The sequence below is a fragment of the Pseudorca crassidens genome, chromosome 13, assembly GCF_039906515.1.
Source record: "Pseudorca crassidens isolate mPseCra1 chromosome 13, mPseCra1.hap1, whole genome shotgun sequence".
NCBI classification, from domain to species: Eukaryota; Metazoa; Chordata; class Mammalia; order Artiodactyla; family Delphinidae; genus Pseudorca; species Pseudorca crassidens.
Window position 1 is genome coordinate 76,156,440 of NC_090308.1, and position 20,924 is coordinate 76,177,363.

At 39.7% G+C, this 20,924-nt stretch overlaps 1 long non-coding RNA gene across 1 annotated transcript in view; it reads left to right on the forward strand.

The window, feature by feature from the left end:
* Nucleotides 1-20,197, forward strand: part of LOC137205067 (uncharacterized) — an 84,341-nt gene extending 64,144 nt beyond the window's left edge. Inside the window, exons 2-4 of the long non-coding RNA XR_010933988.1 lie at nucleotides 5,292-5,428; nucleotides 19,304-19,490; nucleotides 19,849-20,197. This is a non-coding gene — a long non-coding RNA (uncharacterized lncRNA). The remainder of the gene's footprint in view (nucleotides 1-5,291; nucleotides 5,429-19,303; nucleotides 19,491-19,848) is intronic.
* Nucleotides 20,198-20,924: the final 727 nt, after the last annotated feature.

Sequence of the window (20,924 nt, forward strand, 5' to 3'; positions counted from 1 at the left end):
TTGATATATTCTAACTCAAATCTTAATAAGAAATGTTAACAATGAAATAATCACTAATGCTGATGGCCAGTTGAAAATTTTTTTACAGTTTTTTCAACTAAAAGAGTCAAGAATTCAAGCATGAAAATTCTCTGTGTGCTCAGTGAAAATGCATGAGATTCACAGATTTAAATAAAGCTCCTCTTAGATGTGTCCTACCTCCTAGAAATTAAAATGATCTATGAGGATTTAAAAGGACCAAATCAGACAAACCTGGTTTGAATCTCAGCACCACTGCTAACTATAGCAATCTAGGTACTCTTGGAAGAGTTACTCACCTTTAGCTTCCTTAACTATAGTGCAAGGCAAGGTGCCAGCATCTGTTTGAGGATGAAGTGAGAATGCAACCCAAGGACTGAAAGCAGGGTCTGGTTGGAATGAATACGTGTTATTATTAGTTTTCCTTTCAGATACTTTTTGACTTTGAGTATTCCTTTTTTAGTTAGGTATCACTTGAAAAATGGCCTCTGGTTCCTTTCTTCTCCTATTCTCCGGGTTTGTGCCTTAGGGGGTACAAAGATGGGTGAAATAGACTCTGAGCAATCACTAGCTAGGATGTGGACCTGTTCATTGGTGCATCTCCCTGAACAACACTGCATCTACACAGTCTATACTCAATAATTTTTTAATTAAATGAGTTAATGTCTCTTAGTGCTTTGGGCTGAGCAGTGGAGATGACGATGTAAAAAATTTTGCAAAGTGCACTGTAATAAGTGTTATCATTTAGGAGTCTACTGTCTCAATTTAATTTCATTTCATCATAATATTCCACTGTTGTTTAGTTGAATTTCATTTGTTTTATTTTCCTTTTTATGGCTACATTGCTATTGGTTCGTAGGCTTTTCCAACATTTGCAGTGCCTCCCAATTTTGTGCCATGTAAATATTTCATTAACTTTGTATTTATTCCCTCTGCCTGATGTTGAATAGAAATAATTTTACACAACCATTACTAACACCCACCTTCACTCTCTGGCCGCCTCCTCATAGCCTATTAAATACTGCATTTATCATATGCTTTGATCTCTGGCCTTTGAGTGAGTTTGAATATTCACAACTATAATTTCATGAAGAGCAATTTCATAAGCATATTTCCCAATAATATATTTAGGAAGAAACTTAGGAGACGTACATCAGAGCATGTGCATGCACACGTACGTGTGTGTGTGTGTGTGTGTGTGTGTGTGTGTGTGTGTGTGTGTGTGAGAGAGAGAGAGAGAGAGAGAGAAATTCAATCAGTTTAAATCCAAATTTGTTTAATAATAATCAGGTAATCAAATGATTTAGAAATTACTTTCTAAAGCAGAATATACAGTAGATCATGAATGAGGACATTAAGTCTCAGATAAAATAATATTAGCTAATGTTTTTTGAGTACTTACAGACTGTCAGGCACTGCTCTAAGTTTTTATGAATTAAATCAACATTTTTATGAGATAATTCTAGAATTTTCTTTCATCTACAGATGAGGAATATGAGGCACAGATCAGTTAAGTAACTTGACAAAAGTCACAGAGCCAGTGAACATGGCAGAGCATGAACTCCAATCCCCACACACTGGCGCCAGGGCTCATTTTCCTCTGGAATAGGAGTTTTAGCTGTCACAACTTTGTCTGCCAAGAGTCCATTCCTCCTGTTTCTTTTTTCTTTTTTTTTTTTTGCAGTACGCAGGCCTCTCACTGCTGTGGCCTCTCCTGTTGCGGAGCACAGGCTCCGGACGCGCAGGCTCGGCGGCCATGGCTCACGGGCCCAGCCGCTCCGCGGCATGTGGGATCTTCCCGGACCGGGGCACGAACCCGTGTCCCCTGCATCGGCAGGCGGACTCTCAACCACTGCGCCACCAGGGAAGCCCCCTCCTGTTTCTTGTAACAGCCCTTTGATTTATCTTTGGGCACCATCCCAGACCCAATGAAGAAAGACTCAGTAGAACTGTTTATCAAGTTTCTTGACCTCTCTTTACGAAGAGAGATGTGCATGACTTGAGAGCCTCCAAACTTTTATCTTGATGGGAGGTCTAAAAGGACTGAAATGACTGGCGTCATTCAAGACGGCACACTGAAGAGACTCTATGACTTCCAGCTTTTGAAGTCTGGAAATTCTCTGATTTTTGTTCTTCCAAAGTCTGGTTTTTCATTTCCTTCAATTCTCCAAGGCTCTTGAATAAGGCCATGAATTATGATCGTACAGGTTATTCACTGCCCAACTATAGTTGGGTACCAGCGGTACCAGGCTGAAGTAAAGGCAGCTTTGTCCCTAACATCCACTCAGCACACTCCATTTTGTCTAAATTAATCACGGTCACTACCTGTTGCTTGTGATTAAAGAAGCCTAATGAAACTCCCTGGATACAATGGCTATTATGAACGGAATTGTAGTCCCCCAATGTCAATATATTGAAGCCCTAACGCCCAATGAGACTGTATTTGGAGGTAGGTTTTTTAGGGAGGGAAAACCTCATTTGAGGTTGAATGAGGTCATAAGAATAGGGTCATAATCTGATAGAAGCAATGTCTTTATAAGAAGAGGGGCTTCCCTGGTGGCGCAGTGGTTGAGAGTCTGCCTGCCAATGCAGGGGACACGGGTTCAAGCCCTGGTCTGGGAAGATCCCACATGCCACGGAGAAACTGGGCCCGTGAGCCACAACTACTGAGCCTGCGCGTCTGGAGCCTGTGCTCTGCAACAAGAGAGGCCGCGATAGTGAGAGGCCCGTGCACCGCGACGAAGAGTGGCTCCCGCGTGCCACAACTAGAGAAAGCCCTCACAGAGAAACGAAGACGCAACACAGCCATAAATAAATAAATAAATAAAATTTAAAAAAAAAAAAAAGAAGAAGAGACACCAGAGACCTCTCTCTGAATACACATAGAGGGAAGGGCATGTGAGGGCACAGTGAGAAGGTGGCTGTCTACGTGCCAGAAAGAGAGATCTCACTAGAAACCAACTCTGACAGCACCTTGATCTTGGACTTTTAGCTTCCAGAACTGTGAGGAAACAAATTTCTGTTGTTTAAGCCACCCAGTCTGAGGTATGTGGCTATAGCAGCCTAACAGACGAATATGATGACCTTGAACTCTTCCAGGTTTGGGGGAATGTGCTGTATCTCCTGCTATGGCTGTCCAGAGACTAATACCTACCGCGTAAGGCTATTTTGGCTATCCCTCCCAGAGTAATCATTGTGTGCTGAGTGATGAGAAGGCAGAGGTGAACAAAGCAGATGCAGTGTCTGCCCTCATGGAGGTGGCTTAAAGTATGTAGTGTTAACTTCATGGGCAGCTCCTTTACATCCTTAAGATGTCTGCTAAAATGGGGCCTTCCTTGACCACCTACCCAAAGAGGCAATCTCTTAACTATGAGTTCTCCCTCTCCTTCCCTGGTATTTTCCTTCTATAACATTTCCTACCAGTTGACAGATTAGATATTAATGTCTTGATCTTCTCATTTCCGTTTCCCCATGAAAATGTAAACTCCATGAACTCGTGGGCCTGCTTTTCTTCACTGCTGCATCTGTTTCAGCTACACCGTGTTTGGCATCCAAAGAGAGTCAATATTATCTTTATTAACTTGAATTAATTGGGGAGTGAATAAATGAGGTACATAGCAAAGTGAAATTCTCAATTGCTATCAATTGAGAATTTCTCTAACTACTCTCTATATGCTCTCCCAGTGTGTGAATGGCTTCTCTCTTCCAGGATGTGTTTCTTTCCAGCACCATTTGTCTGCTCTGCCTTTTCACTCTCTCCTTGCTTCTCTCTTTCTTCTTTTTTCATTTATCTTCAAACCTGCTTCCTCTGCTCACTCTCCCACTCAAACTTCTCCCTCTTACTAGTTATAACTTTAATAACAGATCATAATATAAGGTACAAAGCATATTTCAAATTACTTGATTAAGTGGTATATCTATTCTTGTTAATTAAAAAGCTAATGAAGGGCTTCCCTGGTGGCACAGTGGTTGAGAGTCTGCCTGCCGATGCAGGAGACGCGGGTTCGTGCCCTGGTCCGGGAAGATCCCACATGCCGCGGAGCGGCTGGGCCCGTGAGCCATGGCCACTGAGCCTGCGTGTCCAGAGCCTGTGCTCCACAACGGGAGAGGCCACAATAGTGAGAGGCCCGTGTAACGCATTAAAAAAAAAAAAAAAAGCTAATGAAGTCATTTAGGTAAAATTCTGTCAGATAGAAAAGGGCAAGCCAAGTATATTTGATTTCCACCCTAACTGACTAGTGAACCATGAATTAAAAAAAAATGGCTCCTCAGTCCTATAACAAACCCACGGCTTCACGCTGAAACCACTGATATTCCCACTAACATGAATTTATAAAAGTAGACTTAGTTGCCAATATTAAAACTTGTTTAATGCCATACTTAAAAGACTCTCAGAACCTGGGTTTTTGGATCTTCTTGAGAAACCACACCCTGAAGAGGCTCTTGTTGCTGTCCAACTGGCAGCTGCTCTGTGATCTACAGTTCTCCCCTTCTCTTCGCCCAACGCTCTTTATTAGATTCCCTGCATCTGACTGCTTTTGTCCAATTGCATCTCATGGTTGGCCCCTTGAGGTACGTGACATCCTAACACTGATCTACCCAAGGGGATATTTTTATAGGATATTAATGGCTACTTAAATGAAGCTACTGCACTGAATGAAATCTTTCTAGATTATTTTAATTGAGTAAGAAGGATTTTACATTGAAATCAATTTGGATCAGTGTTAATTAATTCCCTGTCAAATTTATGGTCTTTTCCTGTCCTCTAAATGGCCATAGCAAGTGTCAAACGATCCCTCACTAAGACTTTCAGTGCTTCTTCAGTATCTGGGCCTAGTGTTATCTTTCCTCAGAATGGGCTCTCATCCAACATCTCAATCTTACAGCTAATTCTGCTCTTCCTTTCCATCCCAAGTCCCAAGAACTAGGATCTTGCATTGTTTCTGGTGCCAAGACCACAGCTTGCAGCTCCATTTAAGTAACAAGACTTTCTCCTCCTGGCTTTCTGCCTTTGCAATTTGATGGTCCACCTACTCTCACCAGTTCTTGTAGGGACTAGATTCTTGAATTTGAATTCATATACATACACTTTATACACTCTTCCTTGGAAATTTACGAATCTTTTGTCCTCTGTTCTTTAACAAGGTGAGATGTTGATACATAGTGCCAGATGAAAGCAAAGTACAGCATCGGTTCTATTTTGCGTAAAGTTGCTTTGAGACTGTGGCTATGGTTTCATTAAAAAGGAGGCTTCCCTCTTTCCCCAAAGCTAGATCTTCAGGCATTTGTCCAGAAAGTGAGCATACAGAGATGACCTTTATACATGAGGAATCCACATGGCTTCATCAAATATACAGTCTCCTAAAGGATGGATAGTTTCAGAGAGAAAGGAAGGAAGGTACAGAACAAGGTAAGCCTCCAGCTAGGTCTTTAGAAGGTCTGTTTTGCTATCTGGGCCAACAAGATAAAAGCCTTCCTTAGTGATTAGGATAGCAGAAGGGAGGTGAGGCCCGGACCACTTCCTTTTTTTCTTTTAATGCAATGACACTTCTCAGGGTTGATATGACAGTATATATCAGGTTTCCCCCATGTTCAACTGACATGTTATTCTTCTTTGTACATTGATTAGCAAAGGAAAAAGTGTTAGAGAAGAGGTAGAAGTATTCAAGACTGCCTTCTCTTAGGGCTACAGGGACCAAGCAAACTTGGTAACATAAGGATAGAACAATACTTCCTCTGAAATCCATAACAAGTGAGTATACATACTGTGTCCATTTTACAGGTGAGGAAACTAAGGCTTAGAGATATTAAGCAAATTGCACTAGGGCATACGCCTAGCAGGTAGAAATACAGACCTTGACCTTAGCCTCTATTTCTTGTTAATAAACTACCCTGAATAGGAACGCCTGCCTGCCTAGCATTCCATTTTCACAACTGTGGATGGAACCAAGGTTCCTACCTCAAACTGATATGAAGAGCTATTCTGCAGGTTCTTCTTTACCTCCCAGTCATTCACACTGACACCTGTGTCTCAGTTCTGACCCTTTCAACAAACTAATGTGCTTTGGATACAACACAGGACATCAGAGAGAAAATGAGAGGAATAACATTAATGTTTCTGTTTAATTTCTAGAGTCCAGAATGAGAATAACATTCTTTGCTTAAAGGCATTAAATGTTTATTATGGGAGGTAGAATTGTGCAGAGAGATTGGACTGTTCTTTCTTAACAAGAGAAGTCGATGCTCTGGGACAGAGAAATGAGTTCACTTATTCATTCAGAGCAAAGGTATATTTGTAAATGATAAAATATTTTATTTATTTCACTACTTGTGAAGATAGCCCATAGAAAGGGATCACTTGTAATCTGTAAGCAAAACTGCCCTGTGGCTTTTGGATAGATCTATGATAGATCTAGATGATAAGAAATGGTGTAATGAGATTCGATTTAAAGGAGGTATTTTAAAGCTGGATGTAAATCTCCTGAGTGAATTTTGTCCATCTTGTTCACAGCTGTTACCCTAGCACTTAGACTATTGGAAGATACATTTTAGACACTTAAATGTTTCTTGAATAAATGAGTAAAATTTTGGGAAACTATTAAGTCATGGGGCATTGGGGCGTAAGTCGTTCACTAGAGTATGCGGATGAATAGTCTAGTCCTGTGATAGGATATTATTATTCAGAATTTATTTTACTTTTCGTTTTACTGCAGTTAGCTCCGAGCATGTCTCTGAATTAGCCAAAGCTTACACTGGCCTCCAATGCAGTTGAGCCCCTTGAAGAATTCTCTTTCCACTTACATTAGGTGTCCATTTCCCTTATCGTCCATCCTTTCATTTTCACTTTATAGTTCCCGAATCTAAAATATGCTTTGAAGAAAGCATTTCCAACTTATATTAAATGTATACACATCATCAATGTTTACACTTTCGGTAGGGATGAACATATAAACCCAAGACAAAAGAAAAAAGAAAAAGAATTTTCCCTGTTTGATTTTCACATAAGGGAGAGCAAATATGGGTGTCTTGATGGACCACCAGGTACTTGCCGGCCCCTGTGTCACTGCAGGGCAAGCAGTTGCCTATTCAGTCTGCATATTTGACCAGTCTTGGGACTGAGTTTGTGATTGCTCTGACACATTTATTAATATTAATTTAAAATACTTAGTGCTACGGAGAGTGTCTCTCTGGACAATAATAACTACTCAACTCACAATGGTTGTGTTTTAGCCTTAAAGGATTATTTATGAAATGCAGCTGCTTTAATTACAGATTCATTACATTTCAAGGGAGAACCTTGAGAAAGGAGAACGAAAAGAGTCATCAGACTGTCAAGTTTCTTCACTGTCTGATAAATCTAACAAGATGGAAAGATTCATCATGCTGAGATAGCAGAAGTGATCGTACAAAGCAAGGCGGAAGGAACAGAAATCCATTATCTAAAACATATAACTCCTTCAGAGATTTATAAACACTAGTGCGTGACCTAAGGCAAGGTGAGTCATTGCTTTCAGTGTAGTTAGCCTGGTATTAACCCACTAAAGGAAGGAAACTAAAAGTTTATGAAGAAGTAGTAGAAATTGCAATATGGTCCTTATGCTATTTGGATGTCAGATTCTGTGCAGTTTCCAAATCGCCAAAGTGGAGAGTATGGACAATATGTAACTATTTCCCTTGAAAAATATCATGTTATACATGCATCTTCAATTCTTTTAAGTCAAAATAGTCTATGGATATACTGCTTTCCTATCTTCTATGATACAGATTATAACAGCCGTCGTCCAGTAGGTGCTCAATAAATATAGACTTGAAGAATCAACAACCTTTTCCTACCACTCCATTTTTTCTCTATTTAGTTTTATATCTGAACATTAACATTATTAATATGGTAAAAAAAATAATTAAAAGTACTTCTAAGAGTCCCTTAAAATTTTTTCACTGTTGTATTTTCAGTTCTTCTGATTACATGAAGATTATCTCTAAAGATTCCTGTATCAAGAACAGGGAACAGCGCTGTGTCCTTTTTATTATTGAAGGTCTATTTGGGCAGCGGGAGAGATAAAATTGTTTGTTCAGGATGAATGCTGTTCTACTAAGCATTAGTGAAAGTTTCTGAGTCTCTGCTCAGGCCCATCAATTCTATGAGAGCCTTGCCTATGGTCCCTGCTTCCAAGTTATTTAACCCTGGAGCAGCCTCAGAAACATCTCCCTGATATTTTAAAGGTCTCTACTGGATGCCACATGGAAGCCATCAGAGGGTACCCTCTCATGTGTTGGGCAGGTCCTGAGGAAGAAGCTATCCAGCCCCACATGTTGACATCTCCAGAAAGAACTCCTTGCATTACCTCCAGGGGTTGCTTCCATGACCTTTTATGGTGACCAATTTCTAGACTCCATTCAGTTATCTCAAGCATGTAGACATCAACGTCACTTGACAAGAGAATGCAGAAAGCAAAAAAGACAAGAAATTAAGGGAATTAGGAACTTTCCTGCTCATTTCAGAACTATCAGTGGGCAGGGAGGTGATGGGGCTTAGTGCGGAAGCATGCCAAGTCTGGAGTAAGACACTTAGGTTTGAATTCTGCCTCTGCCACTGTTTAGCCCTGATATCCTTGGGCAAGTTGGTTAAGCCTCTTTAAGCCTCACCTTCCCTATAATAATCCTTCCTTCAAAGAGTAGGTGGTATGACCTTGAAGTGGGATAGTGTATACAAACTCTTAGTACATAGTAAGTGCTCGTATTAGTATTGTTGTTGCTTTGTTGTCTTTTATGAACTAGCCTAACCACTGCCTGCTCAGTAAACTCTCACCCACTCAGGCACAATTCTTGCAATTTCTGATACACGTCTTTTAATTACCAAAACAAGTGGAAGTTTTCTGATTTCCCAATAGTCCCAAGTATGGCTTTCATTATGTTCACTGAAAATAAACCTTGCACAAGATGTGTCTACAATTTCGTGGGTGCTTTTAGTTGTTACATAAAACCTGAACAAAGGAGAACTGTGAATAATACCCGAGTTCCCGTTCATCAACTTCCCCCTCAGAGACATTTACAGTCTTCAAAACATTTCTTCGTACGTCAGAGTACTGTTTGCAGTTTCTCATTTTCCTGGAGGAATGACTGAGTTCTACGTGTTTAAATGTTCTGTAAGACCTTCCTTTCTCTCTTGGGAGGGGGAAAACAAGTCCAGCATGAGAGTCATACTGAGCCCCTCGTTCAGAAGCACAATGCTGGGGGGAGGAAGTGGTTTTGAACACTTCATAAGCGCGGCAGCTCTGAAGCTCCCCAAAGAAAACATTCTGTCTAGAAAGCTTCTTTTTTCTTTTTCATTTTGTTTGCTTTTATTTATTTATTTTTTCACATCTTTATTGGAGTACAATTGCTTTACAATGGTGTGTGAGCTCCTGCTCTACAACAAAGTGAATCAATTACACATACACACATGCTGCCACATCTCTTCCCTCCTGCATCTCCCTCCCTCCCACCTCCCTATCCCACCCCTCCAGACGAGCTGATCTCCCTGTGCTATGCGGCTGCTTCCCACTAGCTATCTACCTTATGTTTGGTAGTGTATATATGTCCATGCCTCTCTCTCGCTTTGTCACAGCTTATTACCCTTCCCCCTCCCCATATCCTCAAGTCCATTCTCTAGTAGGTCTGTGTCTTTATTCCTGTCTTACCCCTAGGTTCTTCAAGACATTTTTTTTTCTTAAATTCCATATATATGTGTTAGCATACGGTATTTGTCTTTCTCTTTCTGACTTACTTCACTCTGTATGACAGACTCTAGGTCTATCCACCTCATTACAAATAGCTCAATTTCGTTTCTTTTTATGGCTGAGTAATATTCCATTGTATATATGTGCCACATCTTCTTTATCCATTCATGCGATGATGGGCACTTAGGTTGTTTCCATCTCCGGGCTATTGTAAATAGAGCTGCAATGAACATTTTGGTACATGACTCTTTTTGAATTATGGTTTTCTCAGGGTATATGCCCAGTAGTGGGATTGCTGGGTCGTATGGTAGATCTATTTGTAGTTTTTTAAGGAACCTCCATACTGTTCTCCATAGTGGCTGTACCAATTCACATTCCCACCAGCAGTGCAAAAGTGTTCCCTTTTCTCCACACCCTCTCCAGCATTTATTGTTTCTAGATTTTTTAGAAAGCTTCTAAACTGGCTTGTTAGCAATATCCGAGAGAATGGCAGTTCCCTCTGGTTTTATTTAAAGATATAAGGAACGCAAAGGGAATTGGGTTTTCAAAACACAGCAGAGAACGTTCTTTCTCTTAGTTGCTCTAAAGTTTGATTTGGTTATGTTGCAAAAAGAAAAAAATAAAAGAAAGAAAGAAGCAAACCTATTTTGGGGATGGAATGTTTCCCTACCATGTTTTTTAAGGTCATGGAGTTCTGTAGTCGTCTGTACACGAATCTAATGCTATGCACCCATCCCACTGCCGTCTTGCTGAAATCCGCCCATCCCTTAACGAATAAATTTGGGAAAAGCAGTTTACTTTTCCACCTCCCTGTTTCTTCTCACAATGTTCACCCTATTTGGAATTCCCTCTCCATTTCTCTCCATCTATCCAGTTTCCAAAGATTTAAGCTCTTCCCAAACCAACTCTAAAAATCTCAAGCCCAGCTGGGCCCTTCTTCATTTGTCAGCTGTTACCTGAGTTGCCTGTATTTCTCATTTCGCACCTGTCCATCGTGTACTACATTAAGGGGGCAGGTCTGAAATGGTTTTGCGATGCTACCAACTTTGCCATACAGTGCAATTTTGTCTTCCAATCTGGAAAGTAGTTATTTGGGCCCTACTCTGCCTTACACAAAAGAAGTTTCTTAGCATTTGTTATTTTTGAAGCAGATGATTATTACTCTGTTTTGTCCAAGTTTTGTTTATAAACCCCATTTTTATTGTCTACGTGGCAAAGGGTCATGGAGGATTGGACACGCACTCTGATTTGTTGCTTAATGAGTTTCCACAGTATCCATAGAAAAGCTGATGTCTCCTGGAATCCTGGCACCATTGGGAAACCTGCCAAGTCATTCGGTCCTGCATTGACCATAGGCGCGAATCACAGGTCTGTGTCTTCTTCCAATAAAGATGTTATAATTATCCTTCTGTTAGAGAATCAGAAGGAATCATGAATGTCAAGTTAACTATTAGGGCTTTGGAGTAATAAAAATAAAATTGTGGCATTAAGCTTTCAATCAATAAAATTAATTCATTGGTCTGAAAGAGACTGGTCCATGTTAGTGCATCTCAACACAGTTCTTTCTAACAGTATTTCTTTGGATATATAGATAAGTCATATAACAAATTTGAGGATGGAGATGTGATGAGAATACTGAGCCCTATAATTATTAAGTAGACCAATCTAAGGACCAATGCATTAGTTATATTGATTGAAAGCTTACAGCCCTGATTTTATTTTTATTATCCCAAAGCCCTAATAGTTAATTAACTTGAGGTACATGATTCCTTAGACTCTCTGACATCTCTAAGTTTTATGGTAAATATAACGTCTTCATTGGACGTGTCTGGAGATAACCAGCTGGCCCAGCCCTCCACATCGGCCTGGAAGGAGTCAGGAGGTGGCCCAGGAACTGGCAGTGCTCCAGATGAGACTACCTCTCACCCCAGCACGAGTGAGCAATGCACAGTCCAAGCAACCCCCTTTCTCCACCTTTACCTCCCTCCACCCAAATCAAACCCTCATAGCCCCATCACTAACTTTCTGGAGGCAATAGGTCTAACCTCATGCCCTTATGTCCCGGTTATATCAGTATTCAAGATGCACTGGACACCCAGATTATGTCTTCCTCCATAGACAGTGAGGCCACAGTTCACCATTACTCTAGTTGCCTCTTCTCTCCTTTATTTTTCTCCATAGCACATATCACTAGATGAAATACTATACGTTTCACTAATTATCTGTCTCCTCTGACTTGAATATATGTTCTGTAGGGGCAGGTATATGCGTGCACGTGTGTGTGAAAGTCTGTTTCTGCATCTCCAGTGTTTATATGGTGCCAGCACATTGTAGGCACTGGGTAGACGTCTGTTGAATGAATGAATGAACGCATGTATCAAAGTTTCCCTGGAGAGTTTGTCTGCTAACAAGGTCAGGGCTCTGCAGAGGCAGGCCTTGCTGATGATTCCTGAAGCCCATCTCCTCAGCCTCAGCTGCTGTTTGCAGCTGATACCCCTTGGTTATTTCTTAAAATGTCTGTGAATGTTTCAAAAGCCAGCCCAATATTTAAACTCTCTGAACAAATGTCACTTCCAGGGCCTTATGGTAAGGAATAATCCAAGAGAAGGACAAATTTTAATGCCTGTAAATGCTGACTGCAGTCTTTCTGAAAATAACTAGACATTTATTCATTCATCTCTCTCTCCAGCCGTACCTCTATTCAAAAACTTTTCATTGATCACATATTATGGGCTGGAAAATGTGTTAGATGCTGGGCATATCATGATGAGCAAAGCCAAGGCAGTACTTATCCTCATGGAGAATTTACAGACTAGTGAAAATGATCTAAATTTTCAACCCTGATACAATGACCCAGCAGACTGAATAAAATTACTTATACTATATTTCGATTTTGATGACAAAAGAGTTGTGTGTTGTCATCTCATTCTCCCTGTCCCTCTCTCTATCCTACGTAGTGTCCACCCCAGACCTTTTCTTTATTATATTTCTAAACCTGGAACACCTCATAGTTTTCCCTTCACTTGCTGAGTGGTTATATTTATGTTTTTCTATTATTTTCTAATGAACTGCATATCTCTATCATAAATTTACCACATTGTTTTAAATTATTTGCTTATTTGTTAGTGCTCTCTTGTTCAGTATTCAAAATAAAGTGTATGCCTTATTAATTACTGAAACTCTAACACTGAAATCACTCTCTCGATACATAGGAAAGTACATATATGTTCACCAGTTCATGGATAAATCAATAAATGAATGAATGATGGAATTTTAGCACTGCAGAATGATGGGCAACACTTGAAATTAGATATGGTCATTCTTTAACAATTTTAATCATATGCAGTAAATATATTTAATCTGTAATGTGAACTTTCATCTTTCCAGTTTTCTTATAATTTCTATGCTTAAGTATGCATGACAAATTTGAGTTTCTCTACCCTAGGCTGATGGCTCTAACTGTAAGTGATAATGAGAGAAAACATACACTAAACATCTAAAATGTTTCAACACAATCTCTCAATATACTTTCTTTTTTTTGAAAAAAAAAAACATCTTTATTGGAGTATAATTGCTTTACAATGGTGTGTTAGTTTCTGCTATATAAAAAAGTGAATAAGCTATACGTATACATATATCTCCACATCTCCTCCCTCTGTGTCTCCCTCCCTCCCACCCTCCCTATCTCACCCCTCTAGGTGGTCACAAAGCACCGAGCTGGTCTCCCTGTGTTATGCGGCTGCTTCCCACTATCTATTTTACATTTGGTAGTGTATATATATCCATGCCACTCTCTCACTTCGTTCCAGCTTACCCTTCCCCCCTCCCCATGTGTATTTTATGTCTCAGTGATGAAATTAGCCCTTATTCCAAAGAACCCTTGCTTCTTCCAGTGGGAAATGATGTTTAAAAAATCTAATCTACACACCAGGGGTGCTCATTGCTATTAGTTCATAACGATTTCTGGGCCTCTTCAGTGGATGGACAGAGGAAGGGAATTGAATGTTTGTATTTTTAAAGATAAAATACTAAAGGATAAATATTGATAACTACAATTAAAACGACACTATAGAATTTTTACTTAGTTCCTTCTATTTTACATCTGTTTCTCCTTTCTCCCACAAGAAACCTGACAGCCACTCTGGGAAATTTGAATATCACATACTCATTTACTTTATCACATACTACATACATGATTTTCTCAGAATAAAACGCCAGTGTTACCAGCAATCACATGATAATTAAAACAGGTAATTTTTACTACCTCTTTTGTCTTTAGGATATGTCTCTCTAGAGATGACATCAAATTACTTTGTTATAAAGGCTCTTGGAAAAGGTGATTTCTGTGTGGTTATGCTATAAACTAGAGAAATATTTGGGTTGATTTGTTTTATTTTAAAATTTTAGGGATGTCTTTTTAATTTTGTTTTATATGTATCCATACATGTTTATAGGTAAATTTTTTTAAAAAAATAACAATAAATAATGACGCGTAGCTGCTACCAAGGTCTTTTCTAATCTAATCTCTGAATTCCTCTACAGATAACCATTAAAACATGTTATGGTTTATCCTTTCATTTTTAATATTAGTATATAATTCAGAAATATACATATTTTTAATCACTTCTTGGATACATATTATCTTATCAGTCTTTCCTCTTTCCCTAAGTTTTCTATTTTATTTGCTTTCTAGAATTGTTTTTGTTTTTTTAAAAGAAGGGCTGTATTTCTTTTTACAATGGTTATTTTTATGGTAGTCCAGTCCCCTTAAAATACTCTTAGTTCTTTTACAGTTATTATCTATTGGTTCACTTTGATGATCGAAATTAAAATAAACTAATAGCTTCTTTTTTTCCCTTGAACCTAGTATCACTATAGATATGGTCCTTTGGTTTCTGGCTTTTTCTGTTTAGTTTCTCTGTCTGTTTTTATTGAGGGGTTCAGGTAGATGAAAGAAAGATGCAGCGTCTACCTCTGTTTCCCCAGATAGTACACTAATACATTACTTATTTTGCTATCTTTATTGTAGCACATTAATGGGAATTTACTGTAGCAGAAAGGGAAATCAAATTTATGATTTGACTTTCTCTTTTGCAGCATTTCCAATTTAAAGAAACCAAATTTATAATATGTTATAATCAGAATAAAAAGTAAATAGCTTGAAGATTCTTGCTGGTCAGAAGGTAAATGTCCATCATATTTGATCCTTAATATTACAGATCTCTAGGTAATTACCTTCTCCTGAATGTTAAAATCCTCTAAATAGCTTTACACTTTTGGTATTTGTCAAGTGTCATCCAGGCTATTTTGCCTTTGTTCTTTTATTTGAAAAAGTTAATCTCATAATTAACAAAAAAGCAATTATAAAGTACTTTATAACTCATAAGAGTTATACTGAATAATATCTGTGAACTCTGCATGCTTTTTATAATTTGTAAAGTTTTATTTTAGATAAAGAACAATTACCCTGGAAACTAATGGAGAGCTCCACTGTGATGAGTTCAATAACCGCGCATTAGGCTGAGGAGGTCTCGGAGGAGGAAAGTATAAAAAGGATGTGAGCTGACTGCAGTGGGGGTAGAACTTCTGTGTTTTTCAGCCAAGTCCCTTCAGTAATGGAGCATATTTATATCTTTTGCTTTGGGTCATCCTCTCTTCAGCTTCTTGAATTGTAGACTCCCAGCATCTGTGCAGTGGAAGAGATACATCTGAAAGCTCTTCCCTGCTTCTGTTGAATTTGGGTATTGTGTGTGTGTGATCTAGCCTGAGTCACAATCATTTGATTCCAGCAGTGTGATTACCTTATTAGAAAAACTAAAAAGGGGAAATCAGACTTCTGATGGCAAACACACAAAATGTGTTCTGTGATATTCTTTTCAAAATGAGAAATAATTCTCTTCAAACTGTTTAGTTCTTATGTAAACATCAGGCGACAGAGAGTAAAAGACATCTGTAGAAATAAAGAATGTATTTTTTCCTTGTGGCGTCACTCTACCATGTATGCTGTTTGAAGAGTATTGTGTGCTATACACGTGAGGCATTGGTTAGGGGAAACATTTATGCAGAAAAAGTCTGCCTCTACCTCTGTCACTGTCTTACGAACTTGGGCAGGAGAAAAAAAATCCCGTTTTGGAAGACGTTTTCTGTAACACTTCAATGTTTGCACTCACAATTTCGTTCCCATCTCTTTCCCCAAATGCTAACCAAAGAAACATTTTGGCTTCTGCAGCTAAAAAGGCAGATTATTTGCACCTTGAACATGAGCGCTGTGATGCCTCATTTCTGAACAGAGATTTGTGTTGCTAGTGTCTTGGTCTGCCACTGAGAAGAATCTGGATTCTTTAGGACTCCTGCATTCTCGGGGCCTCACCAGAATGGAAGGGGTTAGAGCGCTGGGCTTTAGAGCATATCTGAGCCTTACCAGGAAGCAGAAATGGCCCGGGCTCCTTGTTTCAGTCCTGCTGGGCAGTTAAAGCAGGAATTTCCCAGATCCTGCACTCTGTACCTTTTGGTGATAATTTCTTTTCATAAAGGCTGACATAATGGCACTGCCGCCTACTCGCAGTGCAGTCGAAATGAAGGTGATGTTTTCAGAGAACAGCACGCTCTGCAGCTAGGCAGTTCAGCAGAAGCGGAGTGATGCAGCCCTGCCTCAGAGCAAGCCAGTGCCCACGGATACAAAGCGCTGCAAGCGAGCTACCAGCTCCTGGGTGTGTGCTCAGGAGACTCAAATCATCATTTCTCATCTCCTCTCACATCACAGTCATTGTTGACCTTCCCACCGACTTGATTTCAACCGATCGCCACAGCTCATTGCTCCAGCCACCTGGCCGCCTTTTGTTGACACATCACACCAACTCCCTTCCTGCATCAGGATCTTCTAGGACTTTTCTCTCTGCCTGGAATGATCTGCTTCAGGTCTGCCTCTAGATCTTCCCACGGACATTTCCTCTGGTCAATCAGTTCTTACAGAGGCTTTCTTTCCACATCTAAAGTGGTCCTATGCACTCCCTAGCACACCGTCTCATAGCACTTCTTCATATTATCCTAAATCATATTGCTTATTTATTTAGTGAGTTATTTTGTAAACTTAAGCCCCTCCACCCCACACACAAACAGACCGTATCCTTCATTAAAAGAAAGTCTACACCTAACTTGTACATTTCTGTGTCTCCAGTGCCTAGATAATATGCACTCAGTAAATATTTGTTGAATAAACGATTACTCTGTATTTTCTGCCTTTTGGTGCAGGTGTAGCTCTAAAAAGTCACTTTAAAATCAATAGCATTCAATTTGTTTTGAATATAACTCTTATAGCAAGAACTAAATAACTATGCAAAATGTGAACACAGTCTTGTGAAAGCTGGAATTCTGATAAAAGCCTAAAGACACATTGGTGGCCCGTGGAGGAATCCATATGTACGATGTGGCTCACCTCTTATCAGCTGGCTCCAATGACGTTGATGACACAGTCTCTACTCCCTCTTTTATGAGCTCGAAAAGAGTGTGTTTTTGTGGTATTTGTACATTTGTGTTCTTAAATTTACATGTTGATTTTCTTTGTTGATGTGTAACTTACATGAATATATGTCCTTCGGCATATTTCAGAGTAAAGGCAATGAGAGTAACACAGTGATTGAGGCAGTTTGGTGACTATAGATATAAGGACTCATTACCTGCCTTTAGGTGGTTTTCAGGTTAGTACAGTGGTGGAGGCCTGAGAAGGAAGAAACCCTGGGAGAATCCTCTTCTGGCTTCCTCCGATTTAATCCTCCTATTCTGTGACTTGCTAGAATCGATCATTACCCATTGAGTAAACTGGTAGAAACATTTGGAGTTTCCTCCCTCATCCATTATTATGTTGATGTAAATGTTGGTCTAAATTTTGAATTGGCGGAGTTGAGTGGTTTGTTTGGTTAAGCTGGATATGTGAACTAAATGAGCAGATGGTAGCACCCGAGTGACTGCTGGTAATCCCAGTTGTTTTCCACCTCATAAAAGAATGGACATCTTGAGACTCCTTTTTTTTTTACAGCTCTCTGTAATGATTTCCATTTTTCAGCCATGCAAGCCTTGCTGGGTCAGAAATGGTGAATGGAAGGTGCTGATTTAGCATCATATTGGAGTCACAGACTGCTGGGATGAGCTGCTACATCCCCTCCCCCCCTGTGTGTACTGACTACTGCATGGAAGTGTGAGAGATGCCCTCCACCAGAGACCCACTCTCTTATTCTTCTGGCCCAAGGGTTTGGGGAAATGATAAGAAGTCAGTTAGAGCATTTGCTTAAAAATGTGGGTATTGTTCTATCTTCTGTCATTAGAAATAGATGAAAGTTTCATAAAAGACTAGATACAAATACGCAACCAGATCTGTGACGTGATCGTAACTGATACACAACTTTCCATCTTAGATATCAATTTGGGTAACTAAATTCCAAAATTTCTTGAGCATAAAACTGCCACAGAACTCTAAAAGACTATATAATAGGCTGACCTATAATTTTGGAAGATGTGAAATTTTCCTGTTAATCATTAATTTTCCCCTACCCGAAAGTTTCGTGAATTTAATTATGGCAACTTTTTGTCAAGAATTGTGACCTGTAATTAACACAGTATTTATATTCTAAATGCTTTTTGGGCCAATAAAATCTCCAAAGTCTTGTTCAAGATCACGCTGTTTAAAATCAGGAACTTTGTTTCAGGTTCTGACTTAAACACATGCTAGCTGTATGAACTTGGGAAAAATACTCAACTTATTTAATTTTACCTGATTCAGCTTTAAGAAGGCCGTCCCTCCTGACACTCTAAACCAGAGACCAAATCCAGAATATAGATGGGACCCCACCGCAACTGTATTCCACCTCATGGAACTTTTCTGCAGCTGTATAACCAAACCAATCATACTGCTTTACCAGCACCACCTGGATCATTATGGCTATGTGGGACCTCTGAGAACTACCTCACAATGACCAAAGCCATTGCTCTCTCACGTCCAGACAACACACTTCTTATGGAAACTGCACCTTGGGTACTGTGGCCCCAACCCAAATAACCGTCTTCATTGTAACCCATGTGAGACAAATAAAGGAACTTTGGTCTGGTGCTAGGAGGAATTATGGGAACTCTAGCTGCAGCTGCCCCTTGGGGAGGATTTGCCTACCATGAGGCAACCTCTTCCCTGGATAGCGCACTAAAGAAAACTGGAGACATTCTCACACTTTTACAAAAATCCCTAGCTTCCCTGGCAGGGGAGGCCTTTGACAACCACCAAGCCCTAGACTATCTCCTAGCAAGCTAAGGAGGGATTTTTGCTGTCATAAATAAAACACACTGCACATATACTAATGTCACGGGAGAAGTAGAAGTAAATGTTTAAAAAATCCATGAACCGGCTTCCTGGCTCCACAGGTATAATCAAGGGAAGCAAGAATGGACCAAGACCCTAAGGGTTGGTTTCCAGGATATACTTGGCTTCTGCCATTTCTAGGTTCCACAGCCACTCTATTTCTCCTCTTTCTTTTTGGTCCTTGTATTTTTATCTACCTAGTTAAATCTCTATTCTCTAGAACACAACAATTCCAGCTTCAGATGATGCTACACCAGAAATTTCAACCCATCCCACCTGAAGATGAGGAACATCAACACCCGCTGGGCAAGGTTGCTTCCTTCTACTCCGCACTCTCCTTCTCTGCCACTCTACACAACCCCACGACCCCTATCTCTGACAGACAACAAGGAGATCTGGACCCCCAGGTAGGGGCAACAACCATGCTCAGCTTGAAGCAGTTACAGAAGGCAGAGCATCAACCCTTTGCCCCTTAAAAGATTTTTAAGAGTGCAGACTCCTTGAGGGGGAATGTTAGAGTAGGCAGATAACTGAATATGAGCAGAGAAAGGGGGGGGCACGGGATGGCAGGAAACCACACAGCTTGTAAACAGCAGGGGGTCCTTGGGCAGATAAAGAAAAGCAGGAACCTCCAAATTGACAGGAAACCACATTTGAGGGTCGTAAGTGTCCTGGAAGCAGACAAAGGAAGGTGGGAAAGGGCGGGAATCGCCAGCGTCCTAATGTAACCTTTTGCTCATTATGCTCTCATTACAATAAAATTAGCCTTGCAGATGAGAAGTTCCCATCACGGACTGATGTCATGGGGCCATGACACTTTTGATCAAGACCAAATAAGGACAAAAATTCCTCCTCTACCAAGGAAGATGGAGCTGAGATGAAAATCAGGGAATATGACCCGCAAACCCTTACCTCCCTAATGAATATTCTGCCCCTTCATTTCTACACCCCATATAACCAGCTTGCTAAAAAATCTCAGAGCAGCTACTCACCAGAGTCTACCTGCTCTCCCTTTGAGAGCATACTAGCACTTCATAAAGCCTCACTTTGCTTTCTTGACCTCCCTGTCTTGTCTCTGAATTCTTTCTGCAACAAGACAAGAACCTACTCTCTGGTAACATTTTTTTGAGATTAAGATGGAAAAGTTATTCAAAACTTGTACCACAAGTCAATTAACAGAAATCATTATTATTACCCCATATTTCAAACTGCATTGAGTTACTGGTTCCCAGTTGAGGAGATCTTTTAAAGCCACAGAATAATTAGTGAGTGTTGTTAGAACTGTATAGTTGAGTAAAATAACATATATACAACATAAAGCTTTACTTTCTCACAAATGAAAGAAAAATTAGAAGACTTCTGAGCATTGCCAGCTTTAAATCTATATCTGTAACCAATTTATACAGGTTAAAAGTTAAGAACCTGGCCTTTGCTCTGAATTTAGTCGTTGAGAAATGTAACAAGACATTATTAGTCTACGTAGAGGCGTACAATTGCCTTTGGGACTTAAGATCAAATAAGTTTCTATGTCAATAATTGTGCCCGATAATAACCTATAAGGGAAAAGAATCTGAAAAAGTATATATATATATATATATATATATATATATATATATATATATATATATATATATATATATATATGAATCACTGTGCTGTACACCTGAAACTAATATGATACTGTAAATCAACTATACTTCACTAATAAAGAAAAAATAATTGTTCCTGAACTGGTGGACCTATGCTTTGCTACAACACATTAATCCCATTGGTTAATGTGGGGGGAATTTATGGTTTCATGATTGATTCTATTTCACCAGTGGAGAAGGCATAGAAAGGGG